The 27,349-nt window shown below is 41.0% G+C and overlaps 1 protein-coding gene across 3 annotated transcripts in view; it reads right to left on the reverse strand.

Annotated features, from left to right (window-relative positions):
* cntn5 (contactin 5) overlaps positions 1 to 17,532 on the reverse strand; it is a 101,066-nt gene extending 83,534 nt beyond the window's left edge. For all 3 annotated transcript variants that reach the window (XM_044032864.1, XM_044032862.1, XM_044032861.1), the window contains exon 1: positions 17,134 to 17,532. The gene's annotated coding sequence lies outside the window, so the exon portion shown is untranslated. The remainder of the gene's footprint in view (positions 1 to 17,133) is intronic.
* Positions 17,533 to 27,349: the final 9,817 nt, after the last annotated feature.

Below are 27,349 nucleotides of genomic sequence, written 5' to 3' on the forward strand. Positions count from 1 at the left end.
ACTCCAGCTGCTTCCATCCCCAGTGGACCGTTAAAACATCCATAAGATTTTTAGCATCTTGTAGCAGGAAGACGTCAACACAACTTTCCGCTTTAGCCGTGTGTGTGGAGGACTGTGAACATGTTCCGAAATTAGTCTCAATGACCGACCATCATTACCTGGCCAAAACCTGCTGAGATGTTACCGCTGTCCTAGCTACTTCAGAAATAAATGTTGAAACACTAGTTCAACTATAGCGCTGGCCGGTATTTTCATTTCAATGGTTTCACAGTATACAACAGTATTTGGTTTTTATGCATGAGCACGAGCACGAGCGCTGCAGCGAGAGAGAGAGAGAGAGAGAGAGAGGCACAGTTGTTAACGTAACTAACTCTATACATTCTTGGTTCTCTCAGATGTGTTTTGTGCCAAGGTGAAGGAGTAAATTGATCGTTCCTGCAATCACTACCACATTCCGAAAATGTGGTATACGAAACAGTCATAATAAAAAATAAATAAATGATGCTGTCAATAGATTTAAAAAAAACACAACCACATTAACCTAAACACAACGGCATTAACTGCAATGGTAAGTAAGTAAAGTGTCCAACCGCTCAACAATCCCTCACCTCTCTCCACCGTCAGCTGCTCTCTCTATAGATACTGTCTCTCCTACCTGACTGACTGCAGGCAAGTGACTGTTTCGCGCCGATAGTTTTTGGCTGTATTAAACGCAACGATTAGCGCGTCAACTCTGACAGCCCTACTATGTACATAGCTACCTCAAAATGATTAATGGTTAATTATTGGAGATCACAAATGTTAGATTTACTTCCTGCCTTTGGCACATGCTTACATAATTATACTCTCACTGTGCCATTCCACCTGAGGTTCAAGTTAAATAATGCTGCAACGCTCATTTTACTCGGAAACAAGCTGCTAAGATCGCCGGTGACAACCGCCGGTGACTGTTAAAAGAAAATGGGAATAAAAATAGACACATTTAATTAATACACTGCGTCCTGACTGTCGTCAGTGGGACTCTCTGCTCATAATCATCCCTTTCGATTTGTTCATCCCAAGTCTCTTTTTTTTTTTTTCACCCCTCAATGGTTTTAATTGTCCTGATGACCTCAATCAAAAGACAATTACCGATGGGAAGACTAGCACAGGCAATTATGGTCCTCACAACGAGACAGAGCACACCTGAATGGAGTTATATCGCCTTCCACAGTGGTAAATTTACACGTACAGCCCGATGCCTGTCAAGATGACACGAGCATGAGCCTGAAATGGTGACACTTCAAAGCCTAGTAAGCAAGGTGCCACGGCTTAAGTGACACAGATACATCAAGTTGGGGGGTGAGAAGAGTTGGAATAATAGATTGAGATGGATTTGTTGAGAAGGTAAAAGAGATTTCTAAGAATTTGGAAATTCTCTAAATCTTGACGATGACGGCCACTGTGAAAGCGGTAAAATAAAATCGGCATAACCCACGAACCTACACCATAGTGACAATCCATCATTGTGTTTGGACTCAATGCACAGATTTACATAAAGGCCGATGAAATGTTGGGGAAAATGGGGGGGAGTAAAATGGCACATCGTATATTTATGAACACGAACACATCTGTGCCTAAAAGAAAAATGATTCACAGTCTATTTGTGTTAGGTTAATGACATAAGGAGCATCAGAAGAGGAAAAAAAAAAGGATTTTTTGCAAAACTTTTTGCAAAGATCTTGCAGGTCTTTGTACTTTCAGGCAGGTTTTGCATCTGCAAACCAAAAATACATTGTGTTATAAATGTGTTGCGTATTCATATGCACCTTGAAATCTTGATATTTGTAACAAGCTGCGTGTTGTCTTGTTTCATCTTCTTTTATCTTCTTCACTACAAGGAGTGGCACTTGTTCGGCAGTGCAATGTCGATAGAGGCATTAAGCTTTGATTTGAACAACCTGAACAACCAAGGAGGTTGCTAAAAATGTGGGGTTTTTTAAGCTTACTTTCCTTTGCTGAAATACAAAGCCTATATCTGCATGTCGTGACACACAGCATGTGCAGCATTTTATACAGAACAGCACGCTGAAGTCCTTCACCTGGACTGAAACCTTTGATGTTCCCCCAAGAGACACACCTAGCTCATAATTCTTCATCCTACATAATCACAATACAACAAAAAGTCAAGATTTACAAACACAAGCTGCCTGTCCTTTTTTTTTTGCACCACAAATGAATTCATTAATGAATCACAATCCACTCCAGCGGAGGTAACAGGTAAACTAACAGCTGACTCCAGAGAATTGTTTGTTACTTTGCCATCCACCGTGTACAATCAGGGATTTTTCCACACGCTGCACACGAGTGAGTTAATTAATTTGTGTCTTTCTTCTTCTTTATTTCTTCTGCATGCTCCTCTTTTTGAATCAAGCGTCCGCAACTTTCAAGTGACCCACCGATATTGTAAGATATGCCAGAGTCACAGCTGAGGTAGAGAATACTGCTCCCGTATGTGGTGTCGAGTAATTATCCTTCTCCGCCTGTATGTAAGAACATCATCATCGCTGCATGATAATTAACCCATCAACCGTTCCTCTTAAAGAATGGTGCTCTTATTTTAGCTCCAAGTGAAAGGGTGTCACAAAAATTCACACCACTCCTCAGTATGAGTTTCAATTAAAAATGTTCACAGGAGAGGAGCAATGAGCTGCTATTCGGTGAGTTCTATCAATATTCAAACCACAGCAAGAAGGTCAAGCCCAGCTTTGCCCGTGGCCTTACTGTATGGAGTTTGCATAATGGAGGGTTCTCCGGTTTCCTCCCACAGGTCAGATTGAATAGTAATTCTGAACTGAAGAGACGTGAGTGAATGTGAATTGTGAGTTTGTCTCTATATGTAGAGAAGCAAGTTATTCGGGGCGGTCCCCACCGCTGGCCTCATGGCAGCTACTGGTTAGAAAAATAACACATAGCTGTAGTGCGTTACCATGGGTCGTGACACCAAATGCAGTTTTCAAAAATTCATACGAAAGGGAAAATCATTTTTTTGCACAAATGTTAGACATATATGTATGAAGCAAATTCGCTGAAAAAGATTAATTAAAAAATGACTCGCAAATGCATAATGACTACGCTTCTCACGCCTAAATTCCACATGTCAACAAGTAAGCATGAATTGTACATAGCGTGTACTCACAGTGTATGTGAGGTCAAGACCACAGCCGTACTGAGATTACCACTACATCATGTCACGCCGCTGTAACAGCAATGAGGCTCATTAAAAAAAGTTTTGAATTTCAAAACACTCATTTTAACCATAACTTGTATTTTCTAAGCAAATAAAAATACGAATATTAGCTTGATAGAGATGATTAAATGATGGAAAGAAAAAAAGTTGTAATTAAATAAACATCGATTTCTTACCGATAAGTAACTCTTTGGAACAGAGTCATGCTGGTCAACCCAGCCCAATCAATTCTGTTGTGGCTCGGCAATATTATGCATTTTACTTTAATCTCTTCTTTCAAGGCATGTTTATATGTTATTGAAGAGATGTATTACTGTAAGACGTTGTGGGTGATACTCACAAAAGACAAACACCTGATGAGAAAAACACTTATTTTGTGAATATTGAATCACAGACGGTTAAGAAAAACAGCCAAACAAACATTGTCACAGCCTGGCTACAAAACTGCCAGTATACAGCAGCTTTCAGAGAGCACACCACACATCAGCCATCATTTTCATGCTGTCCCCTGGCCAGCATTCACAATTAAAATCCATTTGCTTGACTTGATAAGCAGAATTACCACCACCATGGTTGGAAACCACCCAGTCCAGTTCCATTTACATCAATGTCTCTGTATGTTGTGAAGCCTGTGAAGGAGTTTTAATAACGTTAATGAAATTTATATTTCCATATCTTGATGTTTGATCAGTCCAAGTGAGGTATAATTATAAGGTATTTATATATATATATATATACATATATATATATATATATATATATATATATAAAACTGATCTAAACGAATGTTCATTTAACTCAGCAAGTGATAAGTATCTGAACTGGGATATTATTAACCCAACATTTGTTAGTTCGCTTAATATTTTCCTCAAATAAAACAAGTTTGTACACACGGAATGACAAGCTAACTTGAACGGCTCAAGTGCCGAGAATGACACACATAATTGCAGAGGGTCAAATGAGCAGCTGTTGATTTATTGGAATATGTTTTCCTTTTAAACTTCACAAATTAAGAGTTATGGTGGCAAGTTTCGCTCATTTCAGTTCACTATTTGCATATTAATCGTATTACTTTTTGATTTTCTTCCCTTTCAAAGAAGAATCAATCCCATTATCATGTCGTCTTATGACTTTTCATCAATCAAAATGTTCACAAGCAGCTTTGCAGTCTCGCAGTAAGATGCGTGTTGTCAGTGCTTTCCATTTGAGTTCTATTTCCCAGAAAATCTATACTCACTAATATGTGCATGGTCACACACTCGAGTTAAGTCAAAGATGTTCTCCAGTAGAGGATGCACCACTGCACTCCTCTACTGTTTATGAGTGGGGGATATTTCTCAGGGGATCTTTACACACGTGACACTTGCCAGTTTTCAGGAGGATAAACAGTGGATTTGTTTCCCCGATTATCCTTGTGTTTTAACTCCAGTTGTGGCAGATTCGGATGAAGCACTGCTGTGAGCCGAAAATGTTTTTTTAACGGATTCAATTTCGCTTGTTAGACAAAGTGATGAGAAATTCTGTGCCTTTGCCTTATAATCAAGCGTGTAAACAGAAACGCGTAAACTGTGTTTTGATTGACTACATTCAGTACAAATAAATATAACTATAAAAGCCAAATATCCACAGTGGTGGATGCAAGTGATGTGTAACTAAAGTGATGGAATAAATATGAGCAAAGGCTCGGGAGATCGCATTCCCCAGTGTTTTTAAACAGAATCCCCACAAGGACGCTGGCATCCAAATAACATCACAAATTCATCACATGCAGCAAAATAAACAATTCAGAGGCCCTCAACTTAAAATCAAGGTTTTAAACCTCTGGAGAAAATAGCCCCACATACAACACAATATAAGGGCCAAGCGACACACAGACACGAGCTGATAAGAGCACTTGCCAGAAATCCAATGTGTGCAGAAACTAGTGGGAGAAGGCTGCTGGAAATGAATGGCTGACCCACTGTGACTATGTTACAATGCCGTTAACACAAAGCACAAGTACAACACTGCCTGCACCTGCTTTGCACAAAAAGCCAGACTCCTTCCAGACTGAACACAGGCTGACACTACAGTATGTGTTGACCTCAGTGGTAGGGTGCTTCATCTAATTTTCATTTGGAGAGGATGTGCTGTGAAACAAATGATACACGGGCCGAAACTCTTGTTAATGTCGCGTATAAACCAAAGAATCTTTTACCCACACCATCCATTTAGTTGAGAATAAGTTAATGAGACAGCTGCTCCTTCTTATAAAAGGAGCTTAAAAGGAAGAACCTGAATTTTAAAGTGGCCAGCTCAGCTGTTTTGGGCAGCTGTGTTAAAAGGGCAGCGCACTTGTCTGGAGTGAAACAGCTTACACAGCAGAAGGCTCAAAAAGAATAAACCTTCTTTGGACCAAATAATGTCATACTATGTTTCAAGTTCAGTTGTTGGTGTATGTTTTAAGTTAATGCACGTCTGTTGTGCGGCGAGTCCCAGTCGCCGGCCGGAGATAATGAAAGATGGCTGAGGGAAACCTGATGGCCCAATAATGACTGACTCAACTATGGTGTAGTGGACTGGGACACTCATCTTTCACAAAGCTGACTGAAGCTCCTATAAAGCACTTTTTTTTCCCTCGTCAAACTATCAGAGGAGGAGCAGACAGGGTCACACAATGACTTCAATTCACTGTCAGTCTTCTGGTTTTATCCGTTCATAACATTTTAAGCCAGTTTGAACGTGTACGTTGATGGCATTGGTGTTTAATTGGATCTGTAACGTTGCATTACTGCCTTCTTCTCCTTCTGCAGATGCTCAATACTCCCTTAAAGAGGTTACATTTTTCTTTCTGTATTCTGTCAGATCGCAGGATTATGCTGAAAATATTGTTCCGACGTGTTGATACTTGGGGAATATGGGCCAAAAAAAGAACCCAGTCATTTTTGGACACGCATTTATTTTTCACTTCCTTTAACATTGCAAGACATTTAAAATTTTAATTAATTTCTGAGGGGGAAAAAAAAATCTATAAATCTATGTTTACTGCAAGTTGGTGCAGATCTTGAGAATGATCCAGATTTTAGGGCTCTTGGGCACTCGGAGGACATTCTAGTTGTCAACAAAACTCTTTTGCCAAAGGACAAAATCCCTGAAAAACAACTTATGTTAAGGTTTTAAAACATTTTTTTTTCATTACAGGATAGATAAAATGTATAAATTAGCCAGTGCATTCTGACCTTAAAACAAAGACAGAACATTGCTTTGCTTCTGGCAGCGGCCGGCAATAAACCACCAACCTTGAAATATATGCATCTGTGTTTACCAAACCGATGACACCTTCTTTTCACAGTGACACGTTTGAATCTCCACAAACAGAATTAATATGCGACACATAATATGTGGGGCCACACGGTGGTGTAGTGGTTAGCACTCTCGCCTTGCAGCGAGAAGACCCGGATTCGAGCCCCGGGTTGGAACAAGGGCCTTTCTGCATGGAGTTTGCATGTTCTCCCCGTATGTGCGTGGGTTCTCTCCGGGTTCTCCGGCTTCCTCCCACAGTCCAAAAACATGCAATGTGGGGAATAGGTAAATTGGACACGCTAAATTGACCATAGGAGTGAGTGTGAGAGTTAATGGTTGTTTGTCTCTAGTTGTGTGTGGCCCTGTGATGGACTGGCGAACTGTCCAGGGTGTACCCCGCCTATCGCCCGATGTAGCTGAGATTGGCACAGCACCCCCCGCGACCCTCTGGTGGAGGATAAAGCGGTTAGATGATGACTGACTGACTGACATAATATGTGATCATCATATTTGCAGAGGGAACTTTTCGAATGCCCACATTACATCCGTGCCTGGAAACGCGCATGCGCACACACACACACACACACACACACACACACTTCAAGCACCTGAAGCTTCAATTTGTCCATGTTCATAGAAGTCAGCAGAACAAGGATTCTGTGAGTCCCTCAATTATGCTTTAAATGAGTTCCGCTGAAAACTGAGATTTAATGAGTATGTGATCTGGCACACAAGCGGACTGTCTCAAGGCTCATTGTTGGATCTCTACAGCTCTCAGGGTCAGCACATTTAACACACCCACTTATGCCCCAACGTAACACAGTTAACAACACTTACGGAAAATGAATCAAACTGAATCCAGGCGACTGTACAATGCCAAGAGCGCAGCTCTCAATGGACACATCAGGGTGAACATACAAATCGAAGAAAACAGCAAAGTATAATGTCACAGGAAATTGGTATTTTGGGACGCAAACTGCAACCATATTACCATACTACCAATAATAACAACGTGTTTAAATCACACTAATCAGTGTCCTTGTACCCGAGGTGGTTTGCAACAGTAAACAGATGAAATTAAAACATATGAAGCCACTTTTTCAAACTCCATCTGCTGCAAATCACAGGTCGTTCATAACTTAGCGGAACAGTGCGACCTGTTGTTATGCACTCCCACTTATTTCTCCACTGAACAATGAAACAGCAACGACACAAAGTGAGGCGCCAGCTGATGACAAATTGAAGGCAGAGTGCAGAGGGAAAAGCACGGACGTAATTGCACATAAAGTCACGCTTTGATCGCACAATACCCGTGAATGAACAGATACACTTATAATCCTGATTAAAATTCATGTTTTGGATTACGTTGATAACTGAATGCAGACAATTCTCGTAAGACGCCGACAGACACTCTCAGAGTACTGTGAAGAGGAAAACAACAACACATTGGAAGTGTGGTGAAGTAAAGGTCGCAATAGATACACTGTAACGCAACAGCAATAAGGTCCCCAGCTCAAATCAAGGTGAACAAGTTACTATGGTAACAACAGCGTTGCCCATTGGATTAAAGCTGGCACTAAAGCAGAGTACGGCTAATTTTTCTTAATTGTAATTCTTTTTTTTTACCTTAATACATGAAATTAATTGCGATTTAATTTCATGAATGTGATGCCAGAATAAAAATGGGGCATTTTAATTCTGAACTCTAAGATTTCAAAGCATGTTTTCCCTTAACATGCCACAGCATTATAAATTACAACAAAGAATTTGAGAACTATTTAATGGTGGGTAGCACAGCAACTAATGAGGATTTGGCTTTGTATAACAGTTTGTAATTTTTACAAAATTAATTTAATATTGAAAGGTATAAACAATACTGTTGTTCAGTGACTTAAAAAATAATGAGCATAAAGAAAAGTCTGACTTTTCAAACTCCTGGTCCTGTGTCATAAACAGGAACTTTAAAACCATTCCTGAGCCTGTTTGGACCCGTTAGGTATCAGGACCTGTTTTGGAAGCTATTTGTCTGTGGAGGTTGCCGGTTCCCATGGTCAGTGTACCTTCAAGAGAGGAGCAATAGATACACAGAAGTCATTGGAAATGTTAGAACTCAGGTAACGTTATGTGGTAAGCCAAATAAGGATGAAGAATGTGACTGGGTCCAGTTCAAATCCGGTTAAACTATTTCCCTTTCAGGCTTGTTTGGGTCTGGATCTGGCTGGTCTGGCTTGTTTAGGTCTTTTATTTTTCAAACAAATAGTCTGACACATAGATATATGCAGCAATAACCAGCTTTTGATTGCTCCCTCTGTTCAACTTAGATTTGAAGTGATTAAAAACAAAGTCCATTGTTTGAAGTCCATATATAATGTTTTCAATCACTTACTCTCACACGTTACAGCAGTGCCACGAGCAAAAAGCTTGCAATCCAGAGGTTTGATTAAGGCCATCTGATAAGCCTGGAGACGTCATGAGGGGTTAATGCATTTACATCTTCACCCACGTGATAACAGCTCTCAGACCCACTCAGCCATGTGAACGCAGAAGATTACATTATTTCCTGCGGTACTTCTATCGTCTTATCATGAACTCTTGTCATCATCACTATTATGAAGATAAGGCTAATCTCTGTATACAGATTCTGCATATGAATACACTGTGCAGGTGGTCTCAGATCCTGGTTTGGTCAATTACATTTGAGGGTCTGTCTGCGGGTGAACAGTCCATGTCCGTAAAAAAGTCAGTTGATGTTTCCGCTTCATTCTTGCCTCTCATGTTTCTCATTTGCGAACATTTTTCCTATTATTCAGTTCATTTTGTCCAGAAAAAGTCTGTCTTGCAACTTCAGCGCAAAGGAACCGCTTGCTATTTACATTCGGGACGCTGGAAAATCAGACAACTTGTTTTTATTTAAACACACAATCGTCAATGAATTGATTCACTGTTCATTTCAAATAAAATCTGCTAAGTAAATCACGTTTAAGTGAAACTGCTCATCATCAACGGCACAGAAAACTGGGGCACAATGGGAACGGTTTTCACACAAATCTAATAAATAGAACACGGCTCACAAAAAGAGAATAAACTCCATGTTTTCCATTTGAAAGACAACTAATTAACCAACTAGCAGGATTCCTGCTTCTGCTCCACGCTACCATACTCTTTGTGCAGCAGATGTTAGAAAAGCTGATTAATTACAAGTCTCCAGTTGCTGACCAATAGGAAGCTGGTTGTCAAAGGCTTGAAGGAGAATTGTGCATAATCAGAAGAACACAGACGAACACCAACCGACACGGCACCTCCCAATGTCTTTATCTAATTTGTAATATTAGAATATTATTCTTGTTTTTAAGGACTACTTGTTCAATCACCACATCTATAATGCCACCCACAGCAAGCTGTCAGATGCAAGTATGTAAAACACGACATCAGCATTCACTGCACAATAGTGGCTTTGAATAATAACTTCATAGAGCAAATTTCTCTCCTTTATTTCCTTAAAAATGCAATGGTGCTTTGGTCTTCCGCCAAATCCTAATGTAGCTTCATATCGTCTCAGTATCTGGAGGAATAGCTCCCCATTTTGTTAACGCATACGTTGTGCATTCTGGCACAGCTCTCTGCTCAATATTACCAGTTTACATTAAAGTTGGTCATTCACTTTGTGTTGCTTTATCAAGATTAAGATTTGTATCGGGAAGCCGGCGGCAGGCGGCACCACATTGTCAAACACCGAGCGTTATCTATCCACATGAGAACCGCTGCACGGCAACACTACAACACAGAGGCAACGGCATTACATCTAATAAATTCGGTGTTTGTCACATGAGAATGAACAGCGAGGTAAGGCGTGAGCACAGCTCTGCACAGCAGCCCTGTTAGTTGTATTTTGACAGTTACCTCCACACACACTTCATCTCTCGGGAGAAAAGAGGCATGAGAGTGGAACGCGGCAAGTCATCATGAGCCTGCAGGATGCATGACTTAGTACTGTAAGAAAGGTGACCCTAAAACACTCCTCCGCCTCCTTCTCATTTTATGTACAACATTGCTGCCTTCTTCTCAAATGTGTCCACTGGGCTGGAAGCCACATGCTGTGTGACTTCAACATGACTTAGTGGACACTAAAAAAGTCCCCCAAAAAAAAAACCCATCTGAGAGATGCTAAACATTACTTTGACTTTGCTGTAAAGAGATTCCCTTGCCAGTTTGACCCAGAGTTGTTCCCACTTCACAACTTCTCACTTAAAGCGGCGCTTAAACAGAGTATTCTTCAAAGATATTGTAGTGTATTGTCATGTGATTATATTGATTATTAGGGCTGAACAATCAATGACTTTCAAATCAATACAAGGTAAAAGCTGCAATTTACACAATTGTATTGTTTATTGTTTCATCTTCTATGCAAATTTTGTCAATGAAAATCTAAACTCATACGTGTTGGAAACGGTCTTTCTTGCCATCCATCCATCTTCTACCACTTTATCCTCCACATGAGGGTCCCAGGGGGGAGCTGTGCCAAACTCAGCTGACATAAGGCAATAGGCAGGTACACCCTAGACAGTTTGCCAGTCCATTACAGGGCCACATAGAGACAAACAACCACCCACTGTCACAATTTGCCTAATCCTCATATTGGATGCTTTTGAACTGTGGGGGAAAGTCGGAGAACCCAGAAAAAACCCATGCATACACGGGGAGAATATGCAATCTCCTTTGAGAAAGGCCCTGGTTCCAACTGAAGACCGGGAACCCGGGTCTTCTTGCTATAAAGGCAAGAGTGCTAACTTCTACACCATCCGTGTGGCCCCTTTCTTGACATCCATGCAATACAAAGTTTACATGTCAATGTCCGGTAATGCTCCATCAAAGCTGAAATAAATTTATTACACAGTGGATATCAAACTGACCCTAGACTCAAACGCCGTTTGGAATGGTTCAGTTCGGTACGGCGATACTATTTTGCGTTTCCATTAGGAATAGAACCAAAATAACTGGACCCAACCGTTACCATTTTTCGTGAACATTTACTTGGGGTACCAGAGTAATGGTACGATACTTATGATAGTCGCACCAAAAGCGTCCCTCCCTTGCGAACAGTGTTTTCTTCAACAACCGCAGTCTACAGTGACAAACAGCCGCAAACCGAGCTGCTCAATGTCCTCCACTGTTGTCCGTTGTGTTGTGGTCTGTTGTGTCGCGTTCAGTGTCGCTGTCCGTTGTCAGCGCTCTGGTACAAAGTCACGCTGCGTATCTCACTGACACGGCCTTTGGAAGCACACCCTGCCTACCAAGTAAAGGTCATGTTCTCAGCGGAAAAGCAAGCCTGACCCAGGGCTTTACCATTCCAAACCGTACCGTACTGTACCAAACCGAACTGTAGCCTACCACGATGAGAACACGGCAATACGGTGAATTTACGTGACTGAATTTGTGATTGTTTTGAGATTGTGTAATTGGCAAGAAGGGCTTATTTGACAGACTTTTACCCAGGGTGTTCCCACACTATCTAGTGTGTATTACTTTCTCATAAAATGTAATGTACTGTGAGAAAGAAAAAAAAAAAACAAGGTTCACAGTTATGAAGGGTGAAAATGATGATTGCACTGAAAAAAAAAAAAAGATAAATGAATGAATTATTTGAAGACTTATGTGCAACGATGCTGCATGTATTTGGATACAGGACATTTATAAGAAGCTGAGAAGTCATTTCAAATTTATGAGCGAGCAAAGAAGATTGTGACCTAACAGGGCCTGAAGACATTTTCATTAGTTTTAAGATCCAAAAATGAAAAGGTAGCTTTACATAATTATTAGGTATAAAAGACGCAACATGAAATTTCCGTGATCTCCAGAGGTGGATTTAATTTCACTCAACGCTGATGATGTTTGCCCAGAGTTAGTATCTTCATGTCTTAGGAGGTTTGCTTTGTTTATTATAATAATAGTAATAATAATAATGCATTTTACTAATAAGCACCTCTTGATCACTCAAGGACAATCACTTTACAGAGACAAAACAATAAAACAACAAACAACAGGACGACACATTAAACAGAAAATGGAATAGTGAAATTACAGAGAGTAAGCCAGATTGAACAGGTGACTTTTGTCTTGTGACTTTTATCATGTCATTTTTGGTTTACATGCTTGAACCCGAAGGTCAAAAGTACATTAATAGATTTAGAAATGCATTAATTTTATGCTATCAGCATGTTACAGATGCAGCCCAAGACCCTGTTTTCACCTCCCCTTATATCGCACGGCACGGTTTCAACACCTTCATCTCACTAATCTGTCTGAAGCATGAGACTGTTAGACGCAGGGAAGATAAAAAATCAAAGAGTGTTGTGCCTCATCATGGCCCTGGTAGATAAGGCCCTATCCTGTCACATAAAATCACTGGCTGCTACCTACTGAAAAGCACTCCAACCGCAGGCTATATTTCCCACCATCACTGCTTCTTTCTCTGTACCAAATTTAAAAAGCATTTCTAGAGAACACATCAGTAATGTCACCAAAGTGGATTTTTTTTGTGTGTGTGTGTGTCAAGTGTGCTGTGCTTTAATTCTGAATATTACATGGTGGCGCTTTTTTGTTGCAGCTACAAGAGTCAAAATTTTAAAAGACTTTTAAAACACGATTTTGATGATGTTTGTCATGTTAAATGTCTGTAGGCAATGAGGAATTTCATTGAGATGGAATTGCCAGATTAAGTGTGTACACTCTGGCTTTTTAAATTCAACTTCCTCATTTCCAGCTATACTGTTAAAATGCACGCTGCCTTGGTCCATACATACGATGAATAACCTTTAACATTTTCACAGCCTTCCATTTAAGCGGTGGCACAGAGGAAGCCTGCAGGTATCTGCAGATGACTTGCTCAAAGTTAACACAATGAGGACAGCACAAAGACAAACAGGGAGCGGGGCTGCATAATTAACCAACCTGGGGCTGTGGGATTGCATTAGCTAACCAAAACAAGTTATTTCAGTCTTTTGCTGCAAACCACCGATGGAAATGAAGATTCCAAAAAAGTCAAAAGAGAGAAAGCCCATTTACTCATGTTACACGCTTGACTGGTTGCCATTATGCCTGTGCACGGTTTCCATGATACGCGGATGTACTCTTTCGTAACAGGGACGTAATTAATGGAGCTTTTTTGTGGCACACGATGTGACTTGCGGTCTGTCTGACTCAGTGGACATCAAATCGGAATCATTCATGACCCTGACAAGAGGAGGAGGGTGCTGGAAGTCACTCTTTCTTACACAGATGCTTCCGAGCAATTATATAAATTATGTTGTCAGATGGGTCCTGGGGGACGAACGTCTTCCAGGCGCTGCAGAGACCAGTGGGTCTCCCTTACAAACAAAGTGCTGGGGCATGAGTGCAGCCAAGACGAAAACTGTTGCCACTGTGTCAAGATCGCCACTGAATTACTTTAATCTAACAAATGCATGTCATCTCAAATCTTCAGGCAAAGCCCTATACAAAGACCTATACTTTCAGACGTTGCTGTGCTTTGTGAACAAAATGACACCCTTGCGTGATCTGGACATTGTTTAAAGATTTCACGCTGTTTCCAACCCGTCCTGCTTCATTTTGAGACTCCATAGTGTTCAGGGACACACATTTGTGCTTTATTAGTCCCAGATTTGTCAGTGAAAATAGGACTCCCTTGGGTACCACTGTCTAGGTTAGACAGTTTCTATCCCTAGTCTCCCTCTTGTCTCTGCTGTTATTCATCCCTCCCCCCTTAAAAGAAACAAAAAGTGTCCCGAAGGGCCAGCCTTCACCAGAGTTGTCTTTTTCAATTAGCTATACCCTGAAAGCATATCTCTTAGCTCATGTCAATAATCACTTAATTTAAGAGGATGGGACAGCTGTAACTTCAAGACATATTCCATCGACTCATTTGCATTTCATCTCATACCTGTCCCCAAGTGGATTTATATATATGAAATGCATGTATTGCCTGCAAATAATTGATTTACATGTGATAAGGATATGGGTAACCAGTAAAAGAGGCACAGCTGTTCGTTCCCTCCATCTATTCCCCTGATATGCAAGTGAGGCTCCTTTTGATTAGGACTGTGTCTGACTCCCCGACTATAGATTCCACGTCGAGATGAACCACTCCGACGTGATCACAGGAAATTAAACTGTACGCGGTGGAGTGGTCTGATACAATTGTTTAAGCACCTTAAATCTCATTAAATATAAATCTGCATTTACATTATGTCAAATTATAGCCCTGTCTGAAATCACGAGCACGCTCTTAAGTTTGGCTTCCGTCATTCATTTAGTCTTAATGGATGCTGCTTAACACAAACAGGAAACCTTGGCAGCGTCATGCGGTGATGTGGGTTTCATGATTTTGACGCCGATTTGCAGTAGAAGTGGGAGTGATTTTTGGAACATGTGGAATAGAATAGAATGCGATTAGAAAAGTGGGAAAAGTTACTGTGGCTTTGATGTTAAAATATACTAAATAGAACGCACACTACACTCGACAGCTCAGCCAGGCTTTCAACACTGGAGTAGTGTAGAAATTGCTGCTGCACTGTCAGATTGGTTTCGATGCTGCTCTACACCCTTTTAGGAGGAAAAGGCAGGGAATACAACAGTTGTCAAAAACGTGTGCGCAACACTTTCATCAAAAGTTCACAAAGAACACGCACAGCCAGTCACAGATCACCTAACAACACACCAACCAAACCAAACTCTATTCAGTTTCTTGTGTCCGTGACACACGGTCCCTCACCTAATTATTAGTTTGACTTGAAATGCCCTTCTGCTGATACAGTCACTGTAAATTTAAACCTATTAGTATTTTTAAAAGCAACATATGGAAAGCACCCATGGCCAGGCCCGAAGGCATGAATTGAAAGTGAACACTGTGAAAGCCTTTACTTTGAAAGTACTTACCGATTGAAAAGTATATCAAGGGAGGAGTTTGTGTAAGAAAAGAAAAAAGCTAAATGTCTTTGCTGATTCAGCTCTAAGTTCTTTCCATCACGGCAGAATTGAATATTGATTGTGGCCATCTTACAAACAATATAGTACAAGTGGACCACAGGATATATGTGACATAGCAGCCGGAGAGCTAGATGTGCTCAGAAGTCTTTAGAGAAAGATGAAGGAAATTGTGCTTGGAGAAAAAAAGAAATATACTGAGTGGACAGTTTTGCTGGAAGTCATCCGTGACTTGCTGCATGCGACAACAAAAAAAAAAGATTTTCCAACCTCAAGACAGGTACGATCTGAACATCATGAAATCAGAAAATGGTCCAAAGGTTTTTGGCTTAACAACACACTTAACAACTTTAAATTAGAAGCCTGCCTTAAAATAGTATGATGCTGTTGCCTGAATAGACATTAAAAAGTGAAAAGTTGCAGAGGGATTTACTGTCAGCAGCCAAGCATTTGAAGGTGGCTTTTTCTTCCCCTCCTTGACTTCATTCTGTCTGCCACCAAGTCTCTAATTGCCGTCAGTGGATAGGAACTTAAAAAAAATATATATATATATATATGAATAAGCAATGGCTTAATGACACCCTGTGCTGTGAGTGCTGCCTCTCTGAATAAGCCAGATCAATAAGATCAAACAAGAGAGGGCATGTGTGCCTCAACGGTGACCAGCATGATCAGATCCTAAAAAATGCGACCGCAGCCAAAGCCACAGAATTAGAGTGTGGAAATGTTGCATTCATCTCAGATTAAATGATTCCTGTGGGTCCACCTGTGCAGATTGTGTTAGAAGCCTCATGCTCTGCTGACCTAAAAGATACTATCCCTCACACAAAAAAAGAAATAAAATAAAACATGGAAAAACAGACCTGACTCTGCCCTTGCACAGAGAGAGTGTTTTTTTTTTTATCTATCCCAAAATATTCTCATGGATCCCACTAAGCTCCTATCAAAGGCAGCCAGACATCAAACCCTCTTCAGTGTATAAACATTGTTAAGTGCCTCTCCATTCTCTGGGCTGTTGAAGTAGAGGGTGAAGGTTCCTTGTAGGACACCTCCAATTTGTGCAGAAAAGTATAAATATTATTACGATCAACAAGACTTTGGAGTAGGTTCTGCAGCTTCTTGACACACTCGACATCTCCATCACCCACAAGTTTATTTCTGTCACCAAAAGTACACAGCATCCATTTATTGATAATAGTGTGCAGCCTTGAACCTGTATCTTCTCTCTTTGGACACTCCTGGATGAAGTGACTGAACTGAAAGGGTGCAACTTTCTTTATGAAATAAAATAAAATATTGATTTCAGAATAGAGTAGCTTCTGAATAACATTAGACGACCGTTTTTAAATGAAACACACAGTAAATGCAGTATGGACAACCCACAAAAGAACATAAACATGGCAGAGCAATTCACATTGTTTTATATGTTGAGTTGATGAATGAATTTCAATGAAAATCAACACAAACTGACACCAACGTCTCCCATCTCCTCTGCTCCGTTTCATATACACCAGAACTATCTTTACTATGTAGACGCGTGTAGCTTAAGCAGACATGCCCACTCAAAACAGCTGCAGCTAAATACATTTAAAAAAAACACAACAATATCAAAGACTAATAAAGAAGTGGAAGAGTTTACTCACGGGAATACGAAAAGAAAGTGGCTCCTCGTGTCACTGGCTCTCCTCCTCCTCACTGTCGGGGCTGAGTGGCTGAGTGGCCGCCGCCGTACGTGGCTCCGTTTCTGCCTGCCGAAGCAAACGACTGGGCGGCAGCGGCGGTGTGATGAAAATCCAGTCAAGTCTCTGCCGCTCTACCTGGTTAGCCAGCGGACACAGTACATCCTCAAGTAGAGAAGAAAAACAAAACATAAATAAAAATGAACGGAATTCTCTCCGGGGTCCAGCTCTTTCACCGCCCTTTTCCTTCCACTTTCGGGTGTTTTAAGTGTCGCGAAGGACGGAGGTTTGCCTCTGTCTCCTCTCTGTCAGTTAGTGAGCCTCCCTCCACCGCTGCTGCAGCCGGCTGAGGCTCTGTCTGCTGTGGAGCATTCTCTCTCTCTGCTGCTGCTGGTGGTGGTGGTGGTGGTGGTGAGGGGAGAGACAGAAAGAAGGTGGCCCTCGGTTAGTCACGAGGAATGGCATCACATTACTGTTTTTGACACCATGTTTGTTCTTCTTCTCCTGGTCAGAATCGGCCTGGTAATTATGGAAGAGTATTAGAGCCACATGTAAAATGAATAAATAAATAAATACAGCATGAATTCTGAGCTTAAGTTACATTTTGAGGGGAAAAAAGTCACACTTCTGAGATAATAAAAAAAAGTCAAATCTGATCATTTTGACTTTAATCCCAGTATTCTGACCTTTTTTTTCTCAGAATTCTCATTTCATTTTTTTTTTTACATGTGGCCCTAATTCTCACTTCTTAGATTAAAGTCAGAGTTCTGACGAAAAAAAAGTCAGAATTCTGGCTCTGAGCTCAGATACTCTCAGAATTCATGCTGTTTTATTATTTACCTTTCAATTCATTGTGGCACTAATACCCTTCGTCAATTTATCCATTCTGAAAGTGGAAAAGAAATACAGTTACAGCTAAAGATATGGTAGTTTTAATGAAAATGACTATACACTTGATCTGCCTCTATTGCTTCATAAAATGTTTAATTACCGTGTTTAACCCATTGCCAATGAAAAACACAGACATTAATGGCCAGTTTAGCTCTAATGTACGTGAAACAATAAGCAGGGGATAGCTTTGGCTAAAATTGCTTGAATTGTAGAACGTTCTGGCCTCTATTGTAGATTTGGACTGACCCTTTGCACAGCAGCCATTTTGACATAAGGCAGTAAAAGCACAGGTGTTGCTGAGCACATTAACGATGGCTCTGTTCAGTTCATGTAGGTTAGTGTGAAACTGAAACAGCATGTACCCTGCGACTAAGTGGAACGCTGCCATCACTGATTTCAGTACTTAGACCTGTAAGTTTTCTACGTAGACTTGTAGTCAAAATGGCTACAGTGCAAAGGGCCTTAGGAACATTTAAAAGTAATTTAGTGAGCCGAATTTAAGCTAATTAGCTGGTTGCTAGCAACTAAGCTAACAATAATTTACACCATTGAGTTGGTTGAAGAGATTTCAATTTTAGTTGCTGTTTTAAGCCATATTCGGATGGGATTCATTTTACATGAGGAGGTGGGGTTAAGTAATTATTACCAGAGCTTCTCAGTGATTTTAGTCCCTTCCGAATGTGCCATGTCAGTACTCATTACCAGATGATGTCAGTAAAGATTATGGTGGCTTTTACTTGGGGTAAAAAGGTCAGGAAAAATGACCCCAGGTAATACTAGTCTCGTGCAAATAAACCAGCAGTAAATATTCCATCATCTCATGTTTACAAGTAGTTTTCTTCAAACATGGATCGAGGCGCTATGTTGATGTGTGTCTACATTTGTTATATCAAGAAGCAGCGCAGTACGCACATGACGACAGGGGGTGACGACGGTGCATAAATCGAGCACCACTCGGTGTCCTGGAAGTCGGGGTGTGGGTCAGGGAACACTGGGTTTGTTACCCCCTTGCCCCCCCCGCATCAGGGCCCTTGGTGTGGTTACTGGGTAGGGTGACAGAACATGTGCCTTGTCTGCGGGGGATCACCTGCCTCAGGAGAGCACAGAACTAATCATAGCAGCTGCTCGTTGGCTGGGCCTAGTAAAGAGCTCAAGGGACAGGCGCACGATTTACCCCAATTTACCCCTCCCAATAGTAGTTTTACTGAGATTTCTTATCCCAATGCGAAATTGTCCATTAATATTACAGATGTCCTGTGGTAAAATTACATTACTCCACCTCCCCATGTAAAATTAATCCCAAATTGGGCTTTAGAGTGGTTGTTGACACATTTTCAACACTATCAACATCAAGTGTACTGCTGTAACCCTCTGCTTTTTTGTGGACCCACATTGAAAAACAGGGGCAGAAGGATAAACATGTTTATGTACTTATTGTAGCCAAATATTGAAATGGTGACCAGCAAAAATAAAAATATAACATTAGTTATGCTTTGTGACCACTGGAGGATCCTTTTTTTTTCATCATCCTTTGTTTGTTTACAGCGCCTGCTAAACTGTCATACACTGACTGTAAAGAGTTGGACAGTTTAGGAGGATAATAGCAGTAACTGAGATGATCTTTATGAAAGATTTACATTGCAGAAACATTTATTGAACTTTTGGTGACAGTGTGACATTTGTTCATACATCACGTCGTAGTTTTCCTTTGCCCAGGGAGGATTTGGCAGGATAGATGTCTGCATAGTTACAACTTGCTGTAGATCTGCACTGCCAACACTAATCAATAGATCTCTATGCTACCTCTCTGAACTTCAAAATATGACTGGTCCTTTGATGGGAAAGCTTTTGTTCGGTGCTCGAGGAAATACATTTTTCTTCTCCTAGGTTTTTCATTTCTAGCCGACATACATTTTGAATTACAGTATATGATTTTTATGTATTATTACATGACCAGGAATTAAAAAGGAGAAGATTAAGACGAAGCACAGATTATGTATTATATTGTACATAGATACCTTGTACCTTGATACACCTTGTATATATTCAGCAGTACCACTGTCCTCCTAACAGACCACTAATGGTACTAGACTTGAGAGTATAGATTAGTTCCTTGTGTTTCACATATCGGTTGCATAGCTCATATTGCCACCCTCTGCTGTGAGTGTTTGACTGACAATATGGAGCTAACAGCCTATCTCTATCCCCATCATTAATTAAACAGTAGCCACGCCTGAGTGCTCTTCCTATTGCACAATTGATCCATTGCCATGCCTGTAGCTCTTATCAGCTCTTAGATGGCATCTTTTGAAAAGCTGTATTTTAAAGATCCTTTTTACAACTTTGCTTCTTGGCACTGATATTGTCTGGAGGGCTTTATTAGAGTATACACTGTAAAATGGGCTTCAGAGGATATTAATATTTCTCATGGTCTGTTACCTTAAGCTTAGGCTTTACTTCCCTGCAGTAAATGATGGTTCGGATCTGAAGGATATGGAGATTTTGTCTACTGTAAAACGTACTGGACAGTCAACAGGGAATATACTGTTAACTCTAATACCGTTCTGCATGCAGCAAGCATCACACGCAGTCAAAATATTTTTTGCATTTTTTAAGCATTTGTTGGTGTTTCTTTTCAAGTTTTCTGCAGCTGATGTATTGTGGTCCAACAGCCTGAAATGCAAATAAAATAAGGAACGTGTAGATAAAGCGAAGACACTCATATCTATGCACAGCTAATTGTATCAATGTAACAGTAACAAGTATTTAAACCCAACTAACTGCAGTGTCTTTCTCTATGATGCAAAACTGCCACGATACCTGTGAAAACACGCTGACTTTGGGTCTTCTATTTAAAGCTGCGGTAGGCAACATTTTTTCTGAGTCTTTGGCAATAAAGGCAATAAAAATGTCAGTGTGTATTACAGAGATTGAGATATCGCCGCAAGTCATCTCTCCAGGTGGAGCACATTTGTCTGTCCATGCTTATTTGGAGCGAGGGGCTCAGAACCATAGACCGTATATTTAAAATGGATGTAGACCTCCAGGTTCTTCCTGCAAATAGCAAGTGACAATACATTGAACAGTCACCAGGGTGTGACTTCTACTTCCCACGCTGTAATGTCTGTAAACATGTTCCTGGGGAGTTACTGGTCTGAACCGCTAGTTACGGGTATGAGTCAATAGAAGATGACGTCAATACTGCAAATTATGTTCCTGTATAGAGGACAACAGACAATAAAGAAAGGTGCATGAGTGGACACAGTGTGGTTGACTGTTGACACAGTGTCCAATAGGAGCCTGAACTTCAGGTTGCAAAACGTCAACGTGGCTTCAAACAAAAGAACAAAAGAACAGATTTAAATCTTCCATTCGCGCGGACTGCATCTTTAAGTATAAAGACACTAAGGGTGCTTTCACACCAGCCCTTAGTTTGTTTGCTCACAAAGTCCGGTTCGTTTGGGTAGGTGTGAATGCACAACCGAAACTCTGAAGCGCACTAAAGAAGCAGACACGGTCTTGGTTAGCTTCAAGGGAACCAAATTCAGGAAGCGGATTACATTGCAGGGCATTGTGGGTAAACACAACCAAAACATATGCACATGTAGAACAAACAAAATAAAAAAAAAAAAAACAGAGGATTTGATGCAGCTCCATGTTTTGCTCTTATGTGGCAGAAACAGAAGTTGCCCTGCATTAACCAATAGAGTCTTCTCCTTCAGTCATTTTTGATGCAGCGCCACCTCAGGCGAGGAGAGGAATATGTTATTCAAAAGGTTTGGTTCCTTTCACTAGGGACTGGCTGAATGTTGCAACCCTCAATTGAACCGAGTCCCCAAAAGTATGAAATGATAACAACACTAAAGTTTTGCATTTATTACAGTAAACTAAATCTGACTGAGCTCATTTGCAGATGGGTGAACCATTTAATCCAAACATTTTGTGTCACAGTTATTGCAGGCGTACACTGGTTGTACAAATTGGAGACCAGGGCATATTAGGCCAAACTTTAGAAGCTGCCAAGCTGATATGACACGTTCTGCTACCATGACATGGCTGAAAAATTACAGACACTTGCACTTGGAACCAACTGCGAACACATCATTTTCATCCTAAACATAATTACAGCCGGGAAGATGGAGACATTCAGTGTCATTAGTATACCGCTGATGCTGAATAAAGCTGTCACATCCGACACTGAAATAGACAACACGTTGTTGGAGGTAAGAAGACAGCAGTCACATGTAATTAGAGAGGTGGTGCTTTGTGGCAAGGATTAAAAATTAGGGCCTGACAACAAATGGCAAGAGGGTGACATGAGTTGTGTGACAGGCTGCAGGGCTCAGAACTTTCAAACCAAACTTTGTATGCTGCAAAAAATAAAAGATTAAAAAAAATTATCCAAAATAATCTATTATGCAGAGTCAGGATAACAAAAATGTGTAGCCACTATAACCATTAGCTAGAGTACACAACATGTTCAAGACAGGAAATTTAAATGTATGTTGCTTTGTAAATCACTCACATCCCTGCCCCCAGTTGACTAAACAGACATTTTTGCTCCCACGACATGGAACGTGTCCGCCTGCTGTTGCCTCCGTCAGTGAGTTTGCGTAGAACAAAGAATTTCAAATGCCAAATTCACAAAACTTGAATTCACCGATGGGAGGCAGCAGTGGATTAACAACTAAATGGTTTACTAAGTGACACAACTTCACTTTGCTGTCAAAAAAGGCTATCTAACTGCAATATAAAATAGCAGATGTCTTCTTAAGTGAGAGTGCATTTAAGTTAAAGCTTTAAAATGTTCTCCCTTACAATTAAGATGTAAGTATATCCAAACTAAAAGTGATGGCAGGAGCCATATGCCCGGGTTTTGTGTAGCAATCAGCCCAGTCGCCTAGCGACTTGTTCCTCACGTAATCTTTTAGTCTGTCTCTCTCTGTCAGTGTGGGAATGAGAATTTTCACACTTTAACAACACAAGTGTCTGACATCTGCAGTTTGCAAGGTGCTGTGTGATGTTGCAGCTGACTGAATCCTAATTTTCCAAGGAACGGCTAAGGAGAAGGCAATCCTCAGCTTTTGAGCGAACACAGCACTATCCCTGAACAAACGTCTTAATTTATCTTCATTACACACTGTGTTGTGCTGTGCTGCTTTTCCACTTGACTATTTCTCAGACTGCTGAACCAACTTCTGATTCAAACAGGACAGTCCTGTATATTTGGTACAATCTAATAAAATCTATGGTTAAATGTGTTATTATTTCTGTAGCATACATATTGAGGTAATACTATTTTTAAGTTTAAAACCAAGCGTGTGACGTTCTTGCTTGCACCTGACTGTTTACACTCCACGCCACTACACTACTGCAGATGGTGACTTACATTAACATGCTTAGCAAATTTATGCAATTTATATTCACTGCTCAGCAGATGCTGACTAGATAGAGGTGGTAAATTTTAATTTAGTTGGTAGACTGATTCTTTTCATTATTGGTTGCACCAACAGCTGCTGGGCGGAGTGCTTATGCATGCAAGTGGCTGCATAAAGTAACACTGGGGGGGTTAAAAACTGAAAGTTGAAAGAGGGGAAAAGGAAAAAGCACACCAGAAATTTCAATGGACCGCTCAGCATCTAAATCTCATAAAAAGCTAGTTTTGTACCAATCGTGTATAAATCAAATAATTTAAAGTGTTAGCTCAGGTTATTTTGAAATGAGTCAGTGAGACATGTCTCTCAGACAAAGCTGCCAGGGACACAAGGACAAACAGTTCTCATAAAACATTCACCTATTAACATCCGTCTAGTCTACGATATTTGAAGACTATGAAGACTATGTGTGTGCATGGATCTCCGGTTTCACCCCACAGTCCAAAAACATTTGGGTATTTGGGTATTAGGCTCTCTAAATTGACTGTGAGTGTGTGAGTGTGAATGGTTGTTTGTCTCTATATGGCCCTGTGATGGGCTGGCGACCTGTCCAGGGTGTACTCAGCCTTTAAGAAAAAAAAAAAAAAAAGTCACCCACATTTGCTTGTAATAGTTGAAAATAAGGTCACGCTCCAGTCTTCGTGCTTTAGCCTCTCCATCGTCGGTGAAGTGTTGTCTTAGTCATCGAGCAGCCTCTGCGACCAGCTGATCCACCTGCAGAGAAAGTGAGATTGTTTGCTGTCTCCCTGCAGGACCACAGAATGCATTTGTCAGTGCTTGTGCCAGCAGAATGTTTGTATCTCAAATCGCCCCCATCAGAATCATCTAGCGCATAGATAGTCACTCTGGTGCTGTCTGGGCTTCTGAAAAAACACACTCCTGACTCCAATCGGCCGTGATTGGAAATAGCAGTCATAATTACCACAGTGTAATCATATCCCTCAACAATGACTGTCACCAGAGAAACACCATTACTCTAATGTCATCACAAATCAGCCGGATTTCAAGAACTGGAAGGAAGATGAGCAAGGCACAATTTGGACGGAGAGAATTGGAAAGATTCACTACCACATATCAGGTCATTTGAGGCAATTCATAAAAAGCAGCGTCACAAACCCTTTGTGTCTTTGACTCATCTCCGAGGCTTCTTACCTCAGTCCCTTCACACCTCCTGCCATGTTTGGATTTTTTGCCAATTTTGAAAAGGAATATAGACTGTACAAATAGGGATTAGACTGAGAGAAAGGAGTGTTGATGGGGATGCTACCATCCACCCTCTGTCTCGACTCTTTACAGAAGGATTCCTCATCTCCCATGAGGCAGCCCATTTGTCCTAGAGTAATTCATTACCTGTTCACTCAGTAGTGACAACACCTCAATTCCATCTGGCTCTGCTGTCTCCTGGGGGGGGGAGGGGGGGGCGTCCTGATAGCCCCAGAATAATAAGGACGGCCACCAGGAAACATATTTGCTCACCTATTACCTCAATAACTACTTAATGATTGATTCCTGGCTGGATTATCCAGGTGTCACAGCACAGCTGAGCGCCGCTTTAATGAGTGAATGTCGCACCGCTCACCCCACCTGTGACTCCATACCGAACCTCGGGTGATAAGCCAAGCGCACAGCAAAGAATATGTGTTACAGCCTTTGTGGAAGTCACAGGATAGTTTCAGAGGTGAGTATAACATTCAAGTATTTGAGCGCTGAGGGCGATACAGTACAAAAAAGTACTACTTCGAAATTACTTCTTGGTGTCCAAAAAGAGGTTCCTTTCTTTCTTCTGCCAAATGTATTCCCTCTCTTTTACACCAAATAGCATATCTGCAGTGTGTATATTATGTTCAATCACTAAGCCACGGCACAAACACAAAGACACACTGGTACTTAAAGGGTTGCAGCCCAGTCATACAGTAGCTGTACTGATGGGGGCCTGCCACCTCAGGAATTGTGTTCCATCTTCCCACTGCAGGTTGCACCCATCCAAGGTATCACTTCAGAGCCCGGCAGCTGTGCCTGACAGCTGGACACATGTAGTCCTCCTCTCCCCGCAGGAAGCCTTGGTTCCCCGTGTCCTGCAGCTACACTCTGAATTCATCCTTGATCACAGTAATACCTTTGGAAAAAACATAAACTGTGAGGCACGACACTTCCTGCAGTGCCAGTCACTTCATATTTTAGCTAAACAGTTTCTAGCAACTTCCCGTGGATGGATCACACTTTTGTTATGATCTGTACGAGGATCTATAGAATGTGAAGGAGTGTGACCGTCAGGGAATAATTCAAGAAAAACCTAAGGCCAATTTTCTATCTGTGATAGATCCACGGTGTGTATCGACCCATCCGCTGTTATCATGGTTTTGTTCCTGGTCCACAAGACATCATTAGTAATTTGAATTTGCCTTCTCTCCACCTCCTCCTTTTCACACACTGACACCACGCCGATACACACATAATCGCACACACCCACACACACCCAGAGCACATTTGTCAGTCTTTTGCTCCAGAATCATGTGTCTGGGATCGGTTCCAGCTAGGCTAAAATTGATTAATGGTGGCTTTAATTCCGCAGAATGCTGACTGCAGACTCTGCAAATGTGTGTCTTGAAACGCGCTCCTTCCAGTCTCATCATCAAGATGTGTGTTTTGGAGGAGTAAATGAATAAGTCATTAGGAGGTCACCGTGATTGATGCTTGAGAAACAAACAAGCTACCATCGACCGATGCCAGGATCACTGTGGAGGCCAGACAAACTGCAGGTGATCTAACAGCAGAATCAGGCAGACGGCACATTCATTCATTCATTCATTCATTCATTACCCCATATCTGCATTGTCTCCTCGATAGCAGGCTACTCATATGTGGTTTGCTCTTTAAAACTGCTTATATGCAAATCTTCCAAAGTTGATATATTCTCAAAGACTTTCCAAAGACATTTAGACTGGAGCAGATTTTATAATTAGCTCAGATTATTTACAGGAGTCCACAGAGTCAATATTTTTCAAATCTTTCAATTCCTTTTTGTTCAGCATAATTGTCCCGCTGGTTCAGTTGTCCAAAGAGTTTCTTGGAAAGGGTTTCCCTTAGCGTTTCTTTATTTTTGGTAACATCAGACATCCTTCAAGTTATCAGATTTTCCCCAAAACTTGTACTAATGAAAGAATCTGGCTGTGGTTTGCAGCTCTGCAGGTCAGGGTGGTAGAGGAATATGCATACTTTATCGCCAACCTTGTTAAGTTTAGATTTGAATCCAGATCAAATCACAATTTGCCTGAACTAGCAATCAAAGTCACATCAGAGCCTCACGTTTTGCAGTTTGGCTAGCACCACCTGGACCTCGGACGGATTATCTACAAGCACACCAGCCACACCCTGCTTTTTCTTTACTTTTCACAAACGTATAAAATTAGCATAATGCAACAGTTCAACAACACCGCAAACTAGTGGTTGATATTGTGTCCAGCAAAATGTTTACTGGCATAAAAGTAAAATCATTTTCATGGACTTACATAGAAACTGCTTCTTTTTTGCAACCAGCGGAACTGCCCCCTGTTGGCCATTGAAGACATTGCATGTTTCAGTTGCTTCAGCATTGGCTTCCCTCTATGAATCCATAGATTGTGTACATTTCTCTGCACATATATACAGTACAAATACACAATCTATGGGACAAAAGATTTATTTTGAGTATTGTGGTACATGATTTGCTATTGTGCTTATCTATTCAAAAGAGACTCTGGTTTAAATTGATTTAAATTAGAAAAACTAGACTCTTCCAAAACCTTCCAGAAATGTGTGTTAGAGGAAAGCAAACTCACCATTGTGATCTCCGCGAGCTACAGTACCACAGCGAA

The sequence above is a fragment of the Solea senegalensis genome, linkage group LG8 (assembly GCF_019176455.1).
Source record: "Solea senegalensis isolate Sse05_10M linkage group LG8, IFAPA_SoseM_1, whole genome shotgun sequence".
Taxonomy (NCBI): domain Eukaryota; kingdom Metazoa; phylum Chordata; class Actinopteri; order Pleuronectiformes; family Soleidae; genus Solea; species Solea senegalensis.